Raw genomic sequence first — 10,000 nt, 5'->3', positions numbered from 1 at the left:
CGAGTAGTCCTTAGTCTGTGGCATGAGCTAGTTACCTGCAAGCACTCGTAGCAACAACATTTCTGACCTTCATGTAGGCCACATTATCTCAGGACAGATCGGTAACAAACTCTACGAACAGATCGGTCACATTCTCTCAGGATAGATCTGTCCACTTCCTCTCAGGATAGATCGGTTACATTCCCCTACGATAGATCGGTAACATTCCCCAAGGATATATCGGTCTCATTCTCTCTAGACATATCGGTCACATTTTGTGTGAACCGATCGGTCAAATTCTCGCAAGACAGATCGATCAGATTTTCTCCGGAGAGATCGGTCACATTCTCTCTGGATTATATGGTCATATTCTCTCATAACAGATTTTTCCCATATTATCAGGACGTATTGGTTACATTCTCATAGGACAGATCGGTCACATTCACTCAGGACAGATCTGTCAAATACTCTCAGAACAGATCGACACATTATCCCCGGACAGATCGGTCATATTGTATATGGACAGATTGGTAAAATTATCCCCGAACAGATCGGTCACATTCTCTTCGACTCATTTAGGTTTGGAGTTGCAGACAGCGTTTAATGTCTTAATTCAGGACGTTTCTTTTAATGTTGTGGTTAGGCTTTGTATCGAAAACTACATATTATCTTATTTTAATGATTTTTTACATGAATATGACATTTTTTGTCTGTTTAAAATGCTATGTTTAAAACATAGTAAAGGAATTTCGTATAGAAGAGATTTCCTTTTAAGTAAAAAAATATATACAAGTGTAAAATTTTTGTCCGTGATTTGATTGCACAGGCTAATCATGAACGACACTTTTTTACGTGCAAGAATTAAGTCCCTATTTCCCAAAGCACAGTTTAATTATGTTTAAGTCGCGAGCCCAGTGTCGCATAACTGCTCTTAAAACTCTAAACTGGTACTTGGAGAATCGACCTCGTTTCGCTAAACATTTTAAGGATCAAGGAGGATAAATGGTGACAAATGCCTTTCTTATGTTCGTATTGATATAAAACAAGACAACATATCACTTATTTTCCTGGATTTTCGTATGTCCTCTTCACCGCGAAATACATTTTACAATGCACGTTCAAGTTCGAAGTCACATATCAGACATTTAAACGTTTTTGTTAGTTGGCCAAACAATTTTTTTTTCAGACTCGCAAATTTTCTTTGAAGTTATGATATTTGTCAGGAAACAGTGATACTAAACATTTACCATGCTCTAGACAATCCATTATATGCATCTTTGACGATTTAAAAACCTGAAAAATACAAAGCGTTAAACGCGAAACGAATGAATAATTTGGAGAGTTCTGTTGATGTCGTTTATATTTTGTGATACTGCGAGGATTGCTTATATAAAGTAAAAAGAACAAATCTCATTGTATTAGCACGGATGGCCGAGTAGTTTAAGCGAAAGCCTTTTCTCCCATGGGTCAGTGGTTCAAGCCAAGTTGAGGGTTACTTTTCTTTCTTTCTTAAACTTAATTTTTTAGAGCTGTTAGACACAATGTTTACATTTATAAATATAAAGCATTAAATGACACACTTCAATACATGCCAACGTCTGTGAAAACGCCCCTTTAAAATCATTGGATTCATGATCACACGAAAATGCAGTATAGTATAAAATCCATTTAATTTCTTGTCAACCGAACTATTTAATTTTACACGTTGATTAAATACACATTACAGTCTCGATTACAAGAAAATTCCGAAGATAGTCGATATATCACGATTTATAGTGTAGTGTTTTATAGTGTGACGCGAGCGCTATTAATAGAGATTAGATTAAGAATTACTGAGTAGTTATGCTCGCAGTTTGTCGAGTGATTACCCTAAAGGTAAGTTCCTTTGTAATAATTGAATCTTCGCAGAGTTTACTCAAATTGGTTAATATTAACTTAAAGTTTGTTTTCTATAACACAATAATAAAACTTGTTTATCGGAATTATTTACTCTAACAAGAAAATTATTTTTATTAAACGATTTTCAAATCGAAAGTGCAGACACACTTTCAAAAGTGAATGAATTTAATTACGACTGTAACTTTCCAATGTCTGCTCATTTGTGTTTTGTTTTGATATATATTTCCATTCCGAAAATCTAGAATTTAAATCGCAATCATGATCATTAAATTTGTTTATAAACTGTTTCGATAATCATGTCCGGACACGCCTCAGATCCCAATATACCAACCTGACTGGGATTCCATGTATTTATTGCGAAATCGTCTTGTTTTGTATAGGAATTGAAAGCCGATATTAACAGTATAATTATTAAAAATGGCTTTTTCTCAAACAGTTTTAACATCGAACTAGGGGTAAGACAAGGATGTCCACTTTCATCCTCGAAACTTATTATATGCATCGAATATCTATCACACTATATACAATCAAATGAACATATAAAGGGAATATCGATAGAACCCGAAGAAGAAATTAAACAGTCCCTATTTGCTGACGATGCAACTTATTTTTTAAACGACAGTAGTGACTCCTTCAATAATCTTATAGAATCGCTAACCCTTTTTGGAATGGCATCGGGTCTTAAATCAAACAAAAGTAAATGTACTGTGCTAAGAGAAGGTAAATTTAAACAAAGTAATATGCAGCTTAAAAAAGAAATGAAATTCATCTGGATATCAGAAGAAGCAACAACGTTAGGAATAACCTTTACAAACAATAAAAATGAAACTATTCTTACAAACATATTGCCTAAACTACAAAAATTAAAAAAATGTTTAAAATCATGGCAACACCGTTAGCTTACACTTATCGGAAAAAACACAGTGTTAAAAAAATTGCACTACCTAAATTAATTTATACACTAACAGCTCTCCCATATCCACCAAATGATATTATTAACGATATAAAATCAGCAATTTTTAATTTCATATGGGACGGTAAGCCTGATAAAATAAACGAACTCAGTAAATTCAATCTGTAGAAAATGGAGGTATCCAATTAACAGACATCGACTCATTCTTGAATGCAATCAAATGCAGCTGGGTTAAAAGTTACCTAGATAATACGAATACGAGTAAATGGAAATAATTCTACTAGAAAATCCTATAAAAAATATGGTCACTCCTTACTTTTTGAATGTAACATCAACAATACCATTTTGCATGAAATTGCAAACAAAAACATATTTCTATCTAGTGTTTTATCGGCATGGACTAATGTTACTCATAACCTAGAAACCCAAATCACAAGTAAAACTATTTTATGGAACAATAAAGACATAACTTTAAACAATAAGACTTTTTATACAAACACTTTTGAACAAAACATTAAATATGTCGACCAATTGTACGATTACAGAAAAAAGGACTTCTATTCTTTTGAGAATATATGTTATATATACGGAATACCTTCAAGCAATTTCCTAATGTATTACACATTAATTAAAAGCATAACCATACATATTAAATCTACAATTAATACAAATAACACACCATGTACTCAAACATCATTCACGGAAATCATACTTGCAAAACAAAACAAAATAAACAAAACATTTTACAAACTACAAATTAAACACCCATCAGAAAACTCCAAGATTCAAAATAAATGGCAAAGCCTTCTTCGAGAACAAGAATTTAATTGAAAATAAATATTTATCATGCCATATAAAACAACTATATATAGCACACTGAGAAATTTCAATATAAATATGTCCATAGAATCATAGCTACAAGTTATATCTTTTTAAGCGCAACCTATCCAACACAAATGCATGTGATATATGCAGCGAACACATTGAAACAATAGAACACCTTTTCTGGGAGTGCAAACGTATTCAAATTCTATGCCACCAGTTAACAACATTCCTAGAGAAACAACAATTCAATTAACAGTGTCTCTCTTAAATATCAGTTCCGGTGTAAATACTTTTTAAAATACCAGAAATTAATAACACTGTGAACCACATCATCATATTAATGAAATATTTTATATTCATCATTAGATACAAAAAAAAAAACAAATATCTACTTTCAACTGTTTTATAAAACTATATAAAACTTAAGATCCAAATTGAAAAAGAAATTGAACTTAACATGATAAACTATATATATATTTGAACAAAAATGGCAACACATTAAACTTTTATATCAAGTCCAGAATGCTTTCTACCAACTTTATGCAACTCATTCATATTCATAACTATTCTGTAGATTTTATTTATTTTTTTGAAAAAAAAACACACTATATATTAGCATATCTTGTATTACATGTTTGAACATTATTGCTGCTACATGATATAACTTGTGATCTTATGCATGTATGCAATGTATGTCTTATATTGAATAATAAAAAAATAATAATACAAAAAACATTCCGGAGATAGTCGAGGTTGATTATTTCATTCCGGTCAATAAATTATTTTTTAGTGTGACGGCACACGCTATTAATAGATTGTATACATAAGTCATTACTACAGCTCGCATTCATGGAGTGATTACACTGATGGTAGGTTCATTGTAATGAGTAAACATTCGCATACTTTTAAATGGTTTCTTAAATATATTACAATTTAGTTTCGTTTCTTTGACACAATACTGTAAAATGTTTATCTCGATAATATTAACTCTCTCAAGAATGTGTGTTTAAGTATTGAACGAATTTGAAATCGAAAGTGCAGACACCACTTTCAAAAGTACATGTATTAATTACGACTGTAACTTTTCATTGTCTTTTTAACTGTGTTTTGTATTAATTTGAATAACTATTTTTTAGTTCAAAAAATCTATATTTTTAAATGACAATCATGAAGCATGAATATTTGGCATTTCTTGTATCGATAATCAGGTTTGGACACGCCTAAAATTCAAAAATACAAACCTACTGGGGATTCCATGTATTTATTGCGAAATCGTTTTGTATTGTGTAGGAATTGAACGCAATAATACGGCTCTATCGACTATTTCGCGAACATTTTGATCCTTTCACACATAACCAAAATGACATAATATATTGGGTTAGGGCTATATTTTATCTCTTACGAAATTGAGTATTCGGGCTAACATGTCAGCTCTCTTGTCTTTCATTGTAATTAAATGTTTGAATACCATTATGCACACACAGCCGATTGAAAATGGCAGAAGGAGGCATCGATCGAACCACATCACAGACTGAAAGCGTTCCAGGACACAGCAGCCTGTACAGTCGTCACTCTCAGGTAAGACAGGGGCTGAAGCGCCCAAGATACAACAACCTGTACGGCCGTTTCTCACGGGTAAGCATTGAAATGGAAGTGTTCCAGTCCACATCAGCCTGTACAGTCATCTCGCGGGTAAATCAGAGAATGAAAGCACTTTTAGACTCATCTCTTAATACAGGACACAACATAATACATAGTAGGAACTGAAAACGCTCCTATCAGCCTGTGCAACCTTCAAGTACGGGCTAGTCAGGGATTGAAAGCGCTCCTTAACACAGTAGGCTGTGCAAACCTTCATGTACTGGCAAGTAAGGGACTGAAAGCAATACTAGTCACAGTAGCCTGTGCAACTTTTATGTACGGATATATCCGGAAACTGAAAGCACTCCTATACACAGTAGCTTGTGCAGCTTTCACCTACAGGTAAGTAAGGGACTGAAAGCGCTCCTAGAAGCCTTTGCAACATTCACGTACGGGTGAGTAAGTAACTAAAAGCACTTCTAGACACAGTGTCCTGTGCATCCGTTACGTACGGGTAAGTAAAAAACTGAAAGCGCTTAGCAGCCTGTGCAGGCTTCACGTACGGGAAACTTAGGGATTGAACACGCTCCTAGGAGCCTGTGCAGCCTTCACGTTATGGAACTGAAAGCACTACTAGACACAGTAGCCTGTGCAACATTCACGGGTAAATCAGCGAATGAAGCACTCTTAGCAGCCAGTGCAAACTTTACATACGGGTTAGTAAGTGACTGAAAGCGCTCCTAGCAGCAAGTGCAACCTTCACGTACGGGTAGGTCAGGGACTGATAGCACTCCTAGACACAGTAGCCCCTGCAACCGTCACACACGGGTTAGTCAGTGACTGAAGCGCGTCTAGCCAGGGTTGGCATAAAACCAGGGTTTTATAGTATTGACCGGCCCGGGCGGGTAATACTGGGAAAACCCGGGTTTTACTGGGCAATAGTCGGCAATACTGAGTAATAAAGATATTGCAATATTGTATAACTTGTACAATAATAATGATTTTATACATATTAAAAGAACATATCTATTAACAATTGTTAACTATTAGTTACAATGTCAACTTCTAATTCATTTGAAAACATATTCATAATTCCTTCTAATTTTCATGAAAATAGAAATTGTTTTTCTTTGTCTGTTGGATGGGCATTACTTGGGTATGGAAGATATTACACAATTATACAACAGCACAACTTGCATAATGATAATATTAATGATTTTAAATTAGTACATAACAGAAAATAACTATTAATTTTAGCAATTCTATTCTATTTTTTACACTGTTAACTTCTACTTCATGTGTATGCATATTAATAATTACTTTTTTTCTGCAAAAAAAATGCAATTCATTTTGTGTTTGTTTTGGATGGTTTGGATGGGCTTTACTGGGTAATAAAGATATTACACAATTATATAACTTATATAATTATTGGCAGGGTTGGCGAAATCTCAAAAAACTATACTTGTCCAAGGACAACCATTTAGGAAATTTAACTTGCCCGTTGCTGAACTACACTTGTCTGTTATTGTTTATATAAATTATAAACGCATTTATTGATTAATGTTAAATAATGTGGAATATATCAAAATGAGTTAATTTGCTTGTTTTGTTTATAATTGTATTTCAATGGTACATTCATTATAGCAGTATATTATAAACAATATAAAGACTTTCGCAAACTTTAAATCTTGTGAAGCTAGTGTTATTAAAACATGTGCTTCAAAAAGTACATTGTAATCTTAACAAATTAAACTAGTCCAATATGTGGACCTCATCAGACTGAGGCTCCGCTACTCGTAGCAATTTGATTATATAAACTGGTAAACATTGAAATCGGTTAGCCAAGTTTCTTGAAAAGTTCTGGTGCGTTTACTTAGATCATATTTTTTATCATAATCTTTCTTAGTTTTTTGGGAGGTGGGCTGCTCAAAGCTTCGGGTTTCTGCTCCGTTGTTGAAGATTAAAAAAAAAGTTTCATCTTTACCTTTAAAGTCGTCTTAAATAACAAGGTAGACTGTGTTTTGATTATTTTAGATTGATACTTTTATTTCCGTCTGATTGTAAAATAAAGAAACAAGTCTGTACACTGTCTAACAGTCGGGGCCGAATGTTGAAAATGCGGCATGCTTCCGGTCTCATATAGAATAAGGGAGATCAATGCACAGGAAAGTGCACGTATTTTAGCTTGATTGCTCCCCAAATAGCACTGACAATGTAATCACGTGTCAACAGCCTGTTTTGTAAAAACTTAATTACGGCTTTAATACAATGTATTTTTGTATACCTGTACGCGACTTTTAAAAAACGTGTTGTCCACGGACAACTTAATTGAAAAAAAGTCAGTTGCCCAGACAAGCAAATGTACGACTCGGGGCAACTCGGACATTTGATTTCGCCACCCCCTGATTGGTCTCTTTAAAAACATATTCTTAATTATTAATATTAGAAACTATTTGTTACATTTTAACCAACTACATCATGTGGAAAGTTTTGCAATCCTAATATGCTTTCTTATTTTACATAAATGAAATTCATTGATGGTCTTATGGACAATACTGGGTATAACATGGGTATCTGTGTTTATCTGATTTACATTTTATTAACTCACATTATTTTTCTAAAATATGATATGATATGTAACAGAATGGTATTTATTGCAGGAAAAGGACAAATGGGAGAGACATGAGGGATTATACATGTAAAATATATTTGTTGTTATCAGTCAATAATTACGTTGTTAATATGTGCATTACGACTCATGCCCCAATATAGTGTTTTTAATCATTGACACCAGGTTTTTTGTCGTCATTTATGACACACAGTTTGTAAAACAGTAACACAGGGCCACTAAGATAAACATTGGACCTATTTGGGCCACATTAGGGCCAGACAAAGGCCCTCTAACTGTTTATTAGGGGCCATAAAAGATACACAGACTAGTGCCAATTAAGGCCCCCATAAACATGCTTTGATTGCTACAGTAAGTGACAGATTCCTGTTAATTGTGTTTCAATATAAAAAAGTATTTCTTAAATGATCCCTCATTATCAATTCTGACTTTAAAGTTTAATGATATTGTTATTAATAAAAAACAGTCACTTTGAAGTCTGCAGTCAAATTTTATATATCATACAGTGACAATATGTTACTTCTTCTATTTCAATATTATTGCCAACAGCATTTCCTAACTCTTTATAATAGAGGCTAGCAGAGAAGTAAGGATGATAAAAAACAATTACAACTGCATGTTTAATGAAGAAAAAATTATTGCCCAGTATTTCCCACTTTCAGAGTATTGCCCGGGGCGGGAAAACCGGATTTTCCCAACGGGTTTTCCCGGGGGGCGGGTTTTTCGTGCCAACCCTGCTCCTAGCAGCCAGTGCAACCTTCACGAAGGGTAAGTCAGGGACTGAAAACACTCATAGACACAATAGCCTGTGAAACCTTTACGTACGGGTAAGTCAGGGACTGAAAGCGCTCTTAGCAGCCAGTGCAACCTCCACATATGGGTAAGTCAGGGACTGAAAACACTCATAGACACAGTAGCCCGTGCAACCTTCACATACGGGTAAGTCAGGGACTAAAGCGCTCCTAGACAACGTAGCCTGTGCAACCTTCACATACAGGTAAGTCAGGACACCAAGCGCTCCTAGCAGATGGTGCAACCTTCAAGTAGGGTAGGTCAGGGACTGTAAGCACTCATAGACACATTAGCCTGTGCAAACTTCACGTACGGGTAAGTCAGTGACTGAAGCGCTTCTTGCAGCAAGTGCAACCTTCACGTACGGGTAAGTCAGGAACTGAACCACTCCTAGAAACAGTTACCTGGGCAACCTTCACATATAGGTAAGCCAGAGACTGAAAGCGCGTTTAGCAGCCCGAACAACCTTCACATACGGGTAAGTCAGGAACTGAACGCACTCTTATACACAGTAGCCTGTGCAACCTTCACATACAGGTAAGTCAGGACTCCAAGCACTCCTAGACACAGTAGCCGGTGCAACCTTCACATACGGGTAGTCAGGGACTGAAACGCGCTCCTAGTAGTCGGTGAACCCCTTCAAGTACGGGTAGGTCATGGACTGAATGCACTCATAGCCACAGTAGCCTGTGCAACCTTCACGTACGGGTAAATCAGTGACTGAAGCGCTCTATCAGACAGTGCAACCTTCACGTACGGGTAATTCATGAACTGGAAGCACTCCTAGACACAGTCCTGTGCAACCTTCACGTATGGCTAGCCAGGACTGAAGCGCTCTATCAGCCCGTGCAACCTTCACGTACGGGTAATTCATGAAACTGAAAAGCACTTCCTAGACACAGTAGCCTGTGCAAACCTTCCGTATGCTAAGCCAGGGACTGAAAGCGCCCTAAGAGCCCGAACAAACATTCACATACGGGTACGTCAGGACTGAGAGCACTCCTAGCAGCCTGTGCAACCTTAACGTACGCATAAGTCAGGTACTGAACGCACTTCCTATACACAGTAGCCTGTGCAACCTTCACGTACGGATAAGTCGAGGACTAAAAGCACTCCTAGCAGTCTGTGCAACCTGCACGTACGGGTAAGTCAGGGACTGAAAGCGCTCCTAGACACAGTTGTCTGTGCAGCCTTCACGTACGGGTATGGAGACTGAAAGCGCTCCTAGACACAGTAGCCTGTGCAACCTTCAAGTACGGGTAATTCATGAACTAAAGCACTCCTAACACAGTAGCCTGTGCAACCTTCACATACGGGTAGTCCGGACTAAAAGCGCTCCTAGACACAGTAGTCTGTGCAGCCTTCACATAAGGGTAAGTCAG

At 36.1% G+C, this 10,000-nt stretch overlaps 1 protein-coding gene and 1 long non-coding RNA gene across 2 annotated transcripts in view; both read left to right on the top strand.

The window, feature by feature from the left end:
* The window catches only part of LOC127851117 (uncharacterized), a 277,459-nt gene that overhangs the window by 35,287 nt on the left and 232,172 nt on the right, over nucleotides 1–10,000 (top strand). The window lies entirely within an intron of this gene.
* LOC127851193 (uncharacterized) overlaps nucleotides 4,462–10,000 on the top strand; it is a 224,340-nt gene continuing 218,801 nt past the window's right edge. The window contains exon 1 of the long non-coding RNA XR_008035691.1: nucleotides 4,462–4,485. This is a non-coding gene — a long non-coding RNA (uncharacterized LOC127851193). The remainder of the gene's footprint in view (nucleotides 4,486–10,000) is intronic.

This window comes from Dreissena polymorpha, chromosome 11 (genome assembly GCF_020536995.1).
Source record: "Dreissena polymorpha isolate Duluth1 chromosome 11, UMN_Dpol_1.0, whole genome shotgun sequence".
Taxonomy (NCBI): domain Eukaryota; kingdom Metazoa; phylum Mollusca; class Bivalvia; order Myida; family Dreissenidae; genus Dreissena; species Dreissena polymorpha.
The sequence above is the reverse complement of the archived record's forward strand: the minus strand, read 5'-3'. Positions and strand labels throughout refer to the sequence as shown.